This window comes from Labrus mixtus, chromosome 15, assembly GCF_963584025.1.
Source record: "Labrus mixtus chromosome 15, fLabMix1.1, whole genome shotgun sequence".
NCBI lineage: Eukaryota > Metazoa > Chordata > Actinopteri > Labriformes > Labridae > Labrus > Labrus mixtus.
Genome location: NC_083626.1, coordinates 13,412,614 through 13,424,604, shown reverse-complemented (window position 1 = coordinate 13,424,604; position 11,991 = coordinate 13,412,614).

Below are 11,991 nucleotides of genomic sequence, written 5' to 3'. Positions count from 1 at the left end.
ATGCGTAACGGGGCAGTCCAAATACTGCCTGCAATTTCCGACTTAATTTAGGTCGTTTCATTCGGTAACTGTTATGATATATATCCAAATATTAATTTAATCCTTATTATTATTATAATAGAGCTTCAAAATACCACTTTTACCCGTTTTATCCCCATGCATATTAGCCTATATTGGCTCAAGACGGGCTACATAAATCAAGTAGCCTATAAATTAGCTCGAAATCATCTTCATCAATGAGGCAGGTTAAATATGCTGACATTGGATTTGTAATGGCCAATGATGACTATATCCTGGAGGTGGACGCATAGTCTTTACTTTGGAATCATCCATCGTCGGCTTCTCTATTTGTTTCCCTTGGCCATTTTGTCGAGGTTAAATGTAAGGTAATGAATTAGTCTATTTCTGAATGATTTTAATTCCACTAAAATGTTGAGGAGAAAATAAGCTAATGTGAGGAGTTGAACCCTGGACTAATTGGGACACTTTAGTGGTGAGTATTAGCTTTAATGTCACTGATGTTGTTTGCGTTTTTTTTGCCCATGACTCAGACTCTCGGATTGAATTAGAGGTGGTCGACCAGCGATAAACCGCTTCAAATTAAGTTCATGGGAATTTAATTATCCAGAGCCATGAGGACAGGAACATCCTCGGGTCCTCGTGCCCTGTTCTGTCCTGTCTTGTCTTGTTCTGTCCTGCGGGTTTCCGGTGAGTAGATTGAAAAGTATCCTTGGGAGAGAGACCAGTAGCACCTGTATTCATCCTGGCGGGGGTGAACATTTACCGACCGATGCCCACCTGTCGATTAAGCGTAATGGACTTTAGTTCAAATTAATTTGAAATACAAAGTGATTGAAGACTAAGAATAGAAACAGTTAATTATTGAAAAAATTAGGATAGGGAATTTAAATCAGTTTTAGTAGCAATAATTTAAGAATCTGTATTTATTAACTTACAATATCCAAATTAAATTAAATTAGGCTATATCGCCTATAATTTGAAAATAATTCGTTAAAGTCTCTTATATTCTGGCTATTTGATGTTATATTAGATGACCTAGGCTATATTTATTTGCTTTCTTATGATGAACAGTAATGCTGCAGAGACGTGACTGTCTATCATGAATCACTTCCGTAAAACACAGAAAACATACGGATGAAACAATTAAAAAGTATCAACCATTTTCATTTCTTTCAAGTAGGCTATAGGTCTATCACGTTGAAAATAATATTTATTTAATCTTTTTATTTTTTATTTTACAACTTGTTTCATCAAATTCATTAATTGAATTTTTTTTGCGGACGTTTTTCCATTGATGATACAATTATCTTCTTTTTCGACCGCAAGTTTCTCCATAGCGTTCTTCACTGTTCTGTTAAATTAAAATAATCTTTAAATTAGGCCACATGATAAGGCATTCGATGAAGAAAACGTTCGTATTATCGGATTAATTAATTTTCAACAGTTGAGAAAATAGGCTATTTGTATTTTATAGGCTACTTGTTAAACATCTTGCCTCTAATATTTGGTAAAATATGAAGAACCTAGGACTTTAAGTTTTCTAATCAACATGAAAAAAGTTACATTTTCTTGCTCAGTTTGCAATAAAAGCTTAAAGCAGCTTTAGTCCACATCATAGCAAAATATAGACTTTATTATTATTGATTATTTTTTAACTCCATGCAGACCACTTCATTTAGTCTATACTATATCGGAATTATTAAAGACAACTTTTCCAAAGTGACAACTAATATAAATAGAATGTAGAATTGTCTTCATCAAGCTACAATCAAGATCTTTGAATCTTCGATTCGAAAATGTAGCCTGTATTTTTCTGCAAGAAAAAATGACATTTGCGCACACACGCACACGCACACGCACACGCACGCGCGCGCACACACACACACACACACACACACACACACACACACACACACACACACACACACACGCACACACACACACACACACCTGTGATCTGGAGGCTCCAGACAGGACTTGCGTCTTTGGCAGCGGCCTCCGTCTGCAGCGCATCAGATGAGAAAACTCCTGACGCACCGGAGCTCTCCGGTAGCCTGTCATCTTTTCTTTTTCCTGGGAAAAAACTTTTCCGTTAAATCTTACAGACATACTTCAGAAAGTCGGCACTATATCAGTCAAAACGACTTTTATTTTTCTAAACGCCTAAATCAATCGCTTTTCTCGAGGTCGGCTGATGGAGAGGATGACAGAAACAGAAATTAGAACCGATTTAACGGACTCATAAATCTGTGTTGCTGTCAGTCAAATGGATTTGTTTGAGTGACTGTGTGAAATCTTTACCAGGTTATATACTATGGCTGCTGGCTGGCTGGACAGACGGGAGGGGGGGGCAACGCAAAAAAAAGTTATCTTACAATGTTCTTTCAAATGTCTTTTATTTATATGGACAATTAAAGAGCTTAGTCCAAGTGCATGGTATGAAATAAATTTGAAAATGTACATCTCGCCTATAGTAATGTAATCAACCATAATTTAGAAGCCAAAATATCTCCACTGCAAAAACAAGAACTATATTATATTTATGTAGCCTACATTAAAACCTTTTTCAGTGTAAGAGCTGATGAACTCAATCCTAAAGTATCGGTATCTGTGGAAATATAGGAGTGATTCTTGTTTTAAGAGGATCAGTTCTTCTATTTGCTGAATGCCAAACCCCCTGGTGCAGTGCAGCCCTTTGTTCCTGTCCAATCAGATACAGCTGTACAAGCCAAACTCTGCAGGGATAGCTAGGGTCATCCTCTCAGCGGATGCTTGGGCCCATCCTGCTACCGATGCCCCCAGGGCCTGCATGGGCACAAAGCACGACCTCCCAAACAGCTACCCAGACACTGACTATAATGCCCTCCTTCACCCGTAGCTCAATGGACATAGCACGGTGGTTTTGTTTTAGCTCTGATTTTTCCTCAGTTTTCAAATGTCTTTCTATTGTGGAGAAAAAAAAAGCTGAAAATACAGGTTTTAACACTAATGACTCAAACTACCCTTTTCATGTCTGTTCACTGTCTGTATTGTATACAAATACATTTTTCATTCAATAAACTGTATATTAAGGTGTTAAGTGTTTTATTTCCATGAGAGGCATCATGCAATTGTATGTTTTTTTCCTATGAGGGGGTCCCGGGCAGAAGATGAGGTCTGTAAATGAAAGGAACTCTGACACATCTGAACCAGGCTGTCACAGCTCTGCTGGGGAAGAAACAGACCAGCAGAACGAATCAGACTGAGTGGAGTTCCACCAATAAGGGACATGTGAGAATTCAGCCTGTTTAGAAAGAGAAATAGTAAACGACCTTTGGGGCTGAAGTGGCTGGATAGAAAATAAACTGTTTGGAATTACTCTGCACATTGACGAATAGAAAGCAGCTGCAAAAATCTGAACTTACTCAGTTGATTTCTGTGTGATTTGCAAAAGGCTTTCAGCAGGCACATCACACTAACCTCAGGGCTGAGAGAGTTGTAATGTTTTCAACATGTCTGCTTTTTAAAAAGAGATACATTGCATTGCTGGAGGTGAAAAATTTAATCGAAAGTAACTTACATAGACTTGTAGGGAAGCCGCCCTGCAGCAGACAAAAGAGCTGATGAGATGCTTGAGAAGATTGGAGGTATTTGACAATTGATCAGCAATGTTAAAGGGATTTCGGTCATGATAATGAAGGCTGCAGTGGGCAAGAGGGGCTTGAGCGCTCCAGTAAATGACACACTGGAGACCCTGTCTACACCAAGTTTCAGAAAACCTCATTGATGGCCACATTGTTGCAGCTGGATTTCAGTTCCGACCAGGAGATACCATTACCAGACACCATGCAGAAGTCGGGGCACCGTCACTTTTGCTTTCCTTTTTTGCGACACTTTCATTCCCAGACACAAGCACACAAACATGGACATACTCACATGGGAGAAAAAAAACTGCTTACTAGACAAGAACACGTGACACTATCACTTCTTTTTCTGCATCCATCCCAGTATTTTTATCTAAATGCTTTGCCATCACTTCCCATAGTGCATATTTAACTCTTGGAGCAGGATTGTCCATGGGTGGCATTGAAAAGTAAACAGAACGATTATTTTTAGTATTTATATTTGTCATGGCTTAATGGGTAATTTTGACTTAAATAGGCAAAGGGCTTGCATAGTGAGACAGCTAGACATGCATCTGTAATTCCATTTAGATCTGGAACCACTGTGCTGACCATAAATTGAAAAGTGACTTTGAGGTTGGTAATCAACCAGAAAATACATCAATTTAGATCTTCTTCTTTTTTTTAAATCAACCGACCTGTCCTTTTTTTTTGTTTCATACTTCAGGCAGCTGAGCTGTGACATCACAGAGTACTCCTCTTTTTGTTTTCTAGAGAAAATGGTTCTCTGATACCAACTGAATTTGTCTCAGGAAAGGAAAATCACTTTTGACATTTTTAATCTAGTGGTGTATCCCAGTTAGGATTTTTAGCCCTGCTGTGGAAAGTCAACTCAGCTGCAACCGTGATTTGTTCCCCGAGAGCCACAATTCACAGACTTGGCCCGGGAGTGTAATCTTGCACTATAACCTAGACGGGGGAAAAAGCCAGGGCTGAGCATTTACGGTAGATCTTTCTTTGCCTGATAGTGTACACTATCCTCTTCAATCTAAGCTTCAACCCTCTCACATTCAAAAGCTCTTATTAAGGGTGTCTTAGATTACAAAAACATTTGGAAATCAGATACTCAGACTAAGACAAGATAAGACAGTTGACATTCCCAACCACCGATTTGAGATGTTTTTACAACAACTTAACTCTCGCCCATCAAGTCAAAAGCAACAAAGCAATGTTTGTTGTTGATCTAAATCATTTTTTTTTTACATATTAATCATTGATTTCATGGATGCTCATTGCTTCAGAGACACTCTTTGTTGGATGATTTTTTTGGGTGTGTTAGTGAAATGCTGTGATAGTGGAAGTGACCACTGTCCTCTCGGTTCAGAGACCTGACAGTGAACTCTGGCCACCTCCCAGACAGCTTCCCCTCCAGCCTCTAGCCTCCATTATCCAACCTCATAGCCTGGGGACCAATCACCCCGGCTGCCCTCTCTGTCTCTTTTTCCCCCCCTTTCTACTTTTCTCTCTCTCTCTCTCTCTCTCTCTCTCTCTCTTCCTCTTTCTCTTGTTTCACTCTCTCTCCAGGCTCTCTTCACCCGGTGCTTTCAAGAGCTCCCTGTGTCACCAGACTGATTAAAACAAACACTGACCCTATTTTGGTATCTAATCCAATTGTGCTCTTTTTTTCTTCTCACTGGCCTCGGAGCACGCAGAGTATTAGGTGTCCCCCTCCTCCTGTGACTCATCTTAGATTTCAAACACTTGGGAACATCACATATGGTGGGCAAAGAGTAAATAAAGTCTTATTAAACTCCTTTTTAGCACTTGTGCACAAAGCATATAGCATGTATTGTCATTTTGAGCCCGGAATGATGAACAACATGTTGCATCCTGTTTGCATGTCTACATGTGTGCTGGTTGTCATTTTAATTGAACTGTAAAGGCTGTTGGCAGTGTGTGTGTCAGAAAGCTAACCCTGCTTTGCGAGGATGCTGACTGGGGGGCTATTGAGAGAAGACTGCTGTTTATTGTTTTATTAACAAGGGCATGTTGGCCTCACTGGGTCAGGGCTTTACCTCTGACCCCGAGCAAAAAGACTAGAGAGCAGCGGCCTTTGTGTATCAAACGGGCAGCAGAGCTTATTGAAGTCTGTGTGTGTTCTTCTGTTGACAAAGAAAGTGTTATTTTTTGTTTAAGATGCTATAAACGTTTTATTGCCTTTTTAAAAAAAAGCCAAGTTTTGGTTGTCTTTTAACATTTTCAGCGACTTTATCAGGATGCTAGAATACATTCCTTGCGATCTCGAGTAATATGACCTCTTTGGCTTAAATTGTTATACGCTATCTTGTTGTCAAAGCTGAAAAACAGTGTTAGTTTAGATTCTGCCTCGTGATATCAGATATTATATTGGTTTTTGCTGTGTAATAATGAAACACAAAACGTCTTTTTATTGTCAGCAGATTCATTCATTTAAGCAAAGAAAGTAAAATGTGTTGATGATAGTATTTCGGCTTGGCTTAAGACAAACAGTCCCAACGTGCAACATGCAGGTCGTGCTCCTGGACCGTCTGCTGAAAGCACAACAGACACTTTGAAGCTTTGAGCCTGCAAGTCTTCATCATTATGTCACATCCTGTCACACAGTGTCATTAATGATACCATCTAGTGGTGATTAACTGTCATATCATGCAAAATGTGAAGTCTGCCACTTGTACCCAGCTGCCTGTTTGATCCATGAACATTTAATATAAATGTTTGTCAATTTAGTTAAAATATTTATGATAATATACGAAGGGTGAAATTCATAAAATTGTATACAGTATACTAATTTTAGTTGCTCTGACTTGGCAATGAAACTGGTAATGAAAATCAGTGTTGTACTTAAGTTCAAGTTTGAGCTAGTTGTTCTATATACTGTAAATATATCAAACAAGGTCCAGTGATTTTACTGAGCCACAAAGGTGCTTTAAGACACTATGGTGCTGATAAAACATCAAAAATCATGCTGATTATTTCCTTCCTAAAAAAGGCACATACATGAAGAGCTTTGGTTTTAATAACTTCATGCAGCCAGACAAACAGCCTGTCAAACAGGCACGTTCCAGGTATAGAAACCAGCTTGGATTTCAGTCACAAACTCTTTTGTGAGCCTTGTGAATTATGGCCAATTACCTTTACCCTCTTATAATAATCATTTGTTTTCTCAACTGTCATGAGCAAGGCCTTGGAGTTGCTATTACCCAAGACTTCAGTAGGCGAGTACAGGTTGAAATATATGGCGATAATCATTCCCACTAATGGCCGTGCAGCTCAGAGCAAAGGCAGTTTTTAAAGAGCCCAGAATTGTACATCAAACCCAGCGGCTAGCCACATTTTATGACCAGGTCATTTCACGTTGTACTCTGTTGTTTATGGTTTTAATGGCAGACTGTTGCCAGCTTTCAAGGCTGCGGTGGCCGACTTTAACTCAGGCAACATGCTCCTGACCCCAAAGTTAAGCATCTTTACAGTTAGAATGACACTCTGACTGTTTCATTTGAACCATCCTGTTGAGGCAAAAGCTTGTAAATTGCCTGTTAATACAGAGAGTATGCCTCCCACTGTTGTTAGCTTTGCTTTTGACCCACTGATTCGTTGTTCTGTAGCTCTATGTGAAAGACAGAGCAAAGGAGACATCAAGCTTTTGTCACCCTGCATTCGATCGATAATGAAACAGGGTGTGGAGCGAACAAGAAATTAAATGAGAGTGAGCTGAAAGGGAGGGTGCGGAGATAATCGATGGTCGCCACTGAGAGACCAGTGATGAGGTGATTTATCTCCAGGAGAGAGAGAGAGAGATAGAGAGAGAGAGAGAGAGAAGGGATAGAGACAGAGCTGTCTGCTGATGGAGCTGCCAACCAGACAGACTCTGTATGAGGGCGTCTGAAAAACAGGAGAATTTATTACTGTGACTGCTGGCCTTGTTTCTGAGGAAGACATGAATCTGAACATGGAGGGGGAATCAGGCTTTCAAGGAAGGCAGGGAAGGTATATCAGCCACACTATTAAGTGACACCTTAGACCTGGCACACAATAAATCCATATGAATTGAGATATATGCAGCCGATTGATTTCTTAATTCAACATTGTTATATCACAAACCATTGTATTCTTTTTTTTATTAGAGAAAAGACTTTGATTTTTGTTTAGTTATAAAGCTTTTCTGCCATCTTGCTTCTCTTTCAACCCACAGGCCCAAGCTTTCTGACTTTCCCTGAAGAGTTTCTTATTTTTTCTGCAAGTTCAAAAAGTAAACATGGGCCTGTTTATGAGATACAGTACAGTGTGCTGTCATCCCAGAATAATACACAGCAGACCTTCAAACATGGCTCTATACTCTGCAGAGCCGAGCAGTTCTTTTGTACAATATACTAAACATCTTTCTTTGTTGTGATGCCTTTGATGAATATTAAGACCACACTTACATGCCGGTTCCTTTTATATTCATTTTTTGGTCCTCTTTCTTGTTATCCATAATCTTTAGTCCCACAGTCCTCTAAAAGAGGCTTTTATTCCTTCATGTGCAATGCTAATGGTAAACAAAAGTTGAATGTATGTCTGGTGTCGTTGATGCCACTCCCTGCTGCAGCCCAGATGGCAGTAAAGCCGCCTCCCTCGGCAGCAGAGGTCTCAGCAGTCTGCCTCGACAGCAGGAGAGGAGATGGAGGGAGGATGGGTAGATTAGCATGCTAATCGTTCTGAGACATGCCTGCCCATAAACCGGTGGAAAAAATATCAATATTTGTCCTTTACTGATCTCGTAGAACAACATTTAAAACAAACCTTGTTCAACAGAACAATGGGATGAAGTAAACATATTTTATAATGTGATATCAATGTGGGCAGAAATACTCTGACCACTTCATCCTTACCCATTTCACACTGCAGCCATACAAAGGATGCTAACTTTATCATCATCCTATGGCACGTTGGTCTTTAAATTCATATTTTGTAATTAATAATGACCATTACATGCTGCTGCTACAATTCTTACCAGTAGAGGGCAGAGCAGCATCACAGTGAACCTACAAGAATCATCAATTAGATCAATCCCGTTCAGGCTAAGAGTAGACTCAGTACCTCTACAGACACATCCTTTAAATCAAACCAAGTCCAGAAGAAAGTTAAAGTCAATCATGTTAAGTCTCATTGACACCATCAAAAAGCTTGGATTGGATAGGTTTACCTAATACATTGGCCAGGTAATGTATATAATTGATGCAAAGATGCAATAGAAATAATATCTACAGTGCAACATTTGGGCAAAATTCATGTTTTACCTAACTGCCATGTAGCTTTGAAACAGCATCAGTTTTAAATCATCTTGCGGTGCGTGACAAATGTTTTTTGCAAAGACTCCATGAATGAAATCAAAATCACTCCTACAGTTTTAAAGGAAGATAGCATCATTAAAAAATGCAATGATTAAAAAAAAATTGCAACCTTAAATTGAAAAAAAGATTTTCAGAGGTTTTGCTGAATTTGAACCCACATTCTGGATAAAAGCTATGAATAAAATGTTGATGCTTCCCTGCAGAGAGCTGGCTGAGCTATTAGAGGCAGAGGAACATGAGTCACTCTGTGGTCTGTGTGTGAGAAGTGGCCTTTAAATCGCACAGGTCCGTTAGATGTTCATCCATGAATAAAGAAGCCTCCCTGCAGACTTTTTTATCGGCATGAGAACTGCGTGACTAATGCTATCCAGCACTGGGTTTGTATGGTGTTGTGTTATTCAAATTAAATAAACACATGTTGTCCTATTAGTACAGCAACAGGGATTATACACACTTGATTATCATGTTAAGTGAAACTGATTTTGGTAAAACATGGATTTTAAGTTTAGGTATGAAGCTGTACAAAGCACCATCAGCATTAATGCATATCCAAAAAAAGATGCACAACCAACCAACATACCCATCCCCAGGGAGTTCAGATTTGTGACAGAATGAATCTAAAATGATCACCGAAACCACTGTGCAAACATTTTGTTCACAGTCTTTTAGGTCGTTACATAAAACATGACGTGTGTCATGTTCCTTTAGAGCTGTATTGCCCTCCTAGCATTGGTAGCAATGGATTCGTCATCGTGAGGTGGCAGAGAGGAGTCCTCAGTCTGAGGAGGAGTTTTCACAGGCCACTGAATGGGTCTGTCAGGCTTTGGTGTATCATGTCAGTGTGTTTAGAAAGAGTCCTCTGGTCACAATGCTAAATATCACTGCACTTCTGTGAATACCGACATCGTGTAAGCCGAAAAAACTGGTATCATAATTACAGGTAACTATAATTGTATCTAATTTAAGACCTGTCCCAAAGCGTCTGTTTTTATCTTAGATTCTAAAGGCTTTTATTAGCAACGTCTTTCCTTTTTAAGCTAGTGATGTGAAGCTCAATCTGGAAACTGAGTCATATCTTTTAAAAGAGCCAGATGATTTCTCTTAGTAGTTACCAGAGGTGTAAAGTAACGAATTACATTTACTTTTTTGGTGTAGGCTACTTACTACTTTTTAAGTCGAGCGACGAGAGGCAGAGACAGAGAGAGAGAGAGAGAGAGAGAGAGAGAGAGAGAGAGAGAGAGAGAGAGAGAGAGAGAGAGAGAGAGAGAGAGAGAGAGAGACCCTTTTCTTGGCTCGGTGCCACTTCAGTATAGTGCAGCACGGATAAGCACCTCCACTACTGTGGGTCTACCTGCTGAAGGTGTTTATAAACGGATGTCTTATTGTCTTGAGTCCAAGATGATTAAAATAAGTTGCCTGTGGTTCTTACTCTTGGACAAAGAAGTGGCTGAAGATGCTTTTTCTCACTGCAGCGTTCGCACTACAATCGCCGCTGCAGCTCCGCGAAAGCGCCGAGTGATAAAAGTTAAGTTCCGGAAAGTTTTTCACAATAAAAGTCCCTAATTTCCATCTCTGAGATGTGCTTTTATTTTGAATCAGACGTATGAGGAAGGTGGGTGTTATAAGCTGCTGCAACTTAACACATCTCAGATGTGTGAAAATAAATACTTCAGATTCAGTTAGAAGCTTCAGTAGTTAATAGGTAAACAAACAGAGACTAAAACATCTAATATTTAATCTCATAAAGGCTCATTTTAAAACAACAAATGGATTATCTTTCATCTCAGGTTTAGTTGCAGCTAAGTCAGCCTTTGAGGCTGTCTTTGAAACTAACCAGCCTCAGAATAATAAAACTAAAAACACTAAAATACTCTTTACACTGTTTATGATTGAGACAAAGATCCTTTTAGTATTTTCTTAAATAGTTTAGAGGCTTAATATGCGATTTTTCACACTTAATAATGTAATAGAAATCAAGTATATCCTCTGAAAATAACTGTGAGTCATGACTGTCTACAATGGTTGTAACACCAGAGTGCTTTCAGAGTTTTCAGAGTCCTATCTTCAGTTTGTTTACATCACCAGGACGGCCGGCTGACTCCTCCCCTCGCAAATAAAAGTTGTTTAATTGAGGGACTAGAGAAAAGAAGAATAACATACTGTACTCACTGCTTAACTGCGTTTCTAGATCACGCTCATTTCAGGTAAATTTACATTCAGTGTAAAGATACGAGCATAATAAAGATCGCTAGTATTAGCATGCTAACACAACAATGCACCGCGAGTTGTTTTGGTTTCATGCTGGTGCTCAAGGGCGACATCTGCTGGATCAAAAAATTGCATATAAAGCCTTTAAACATTTCCCTTCATTAAACAGCTGATCACTTTAAAACATATAGGGTTCCTCAGGGCTCTGTTTTGGCTCCTCTTCTGTTCTATATGTACATGCTCACACTTGTTCCGCTCATTAGCATTGCACAACATCATAGCTTTGCATATATACCCCGTTATATCTCCAGCTAGGATGCAACAACTCTCAGTCTTTACAACCTCCATTTGACCACTTCGAGGGTGTCAAAAAAAAAAAAAACTTCCTGAAACTAAATGTTCTTTTGACAATGCTTTCTCAGTTTTGACCTCATTTTGTGGAACTAACTCCTCTCTCAAAATATAAATCTGCCCCTTAAACTCATTCATTCAAAGCACAGTTCAAAGCCCATGTGTCACCTTTAGCTTTAAAAATAAACTTTAACTGCAATTACCAGGTGTGTTTTAACTTTGTTGTATTTTATTAAATAATCCATTGTTTTCATCTTGATTTTGCATGCTATACACATTATTTGTATTGTGTGTTTACAATGTTTCTTTAGCCAATGTCTGAAAAGCAATTTGGGCAGCTAACATTGGATTAAATGCACCAATGAAAGAAACTTGACTAGTCTTTATTTACTATTCAATTTTGTTATTCACAGGATTTGCATTAACATGAGACATCA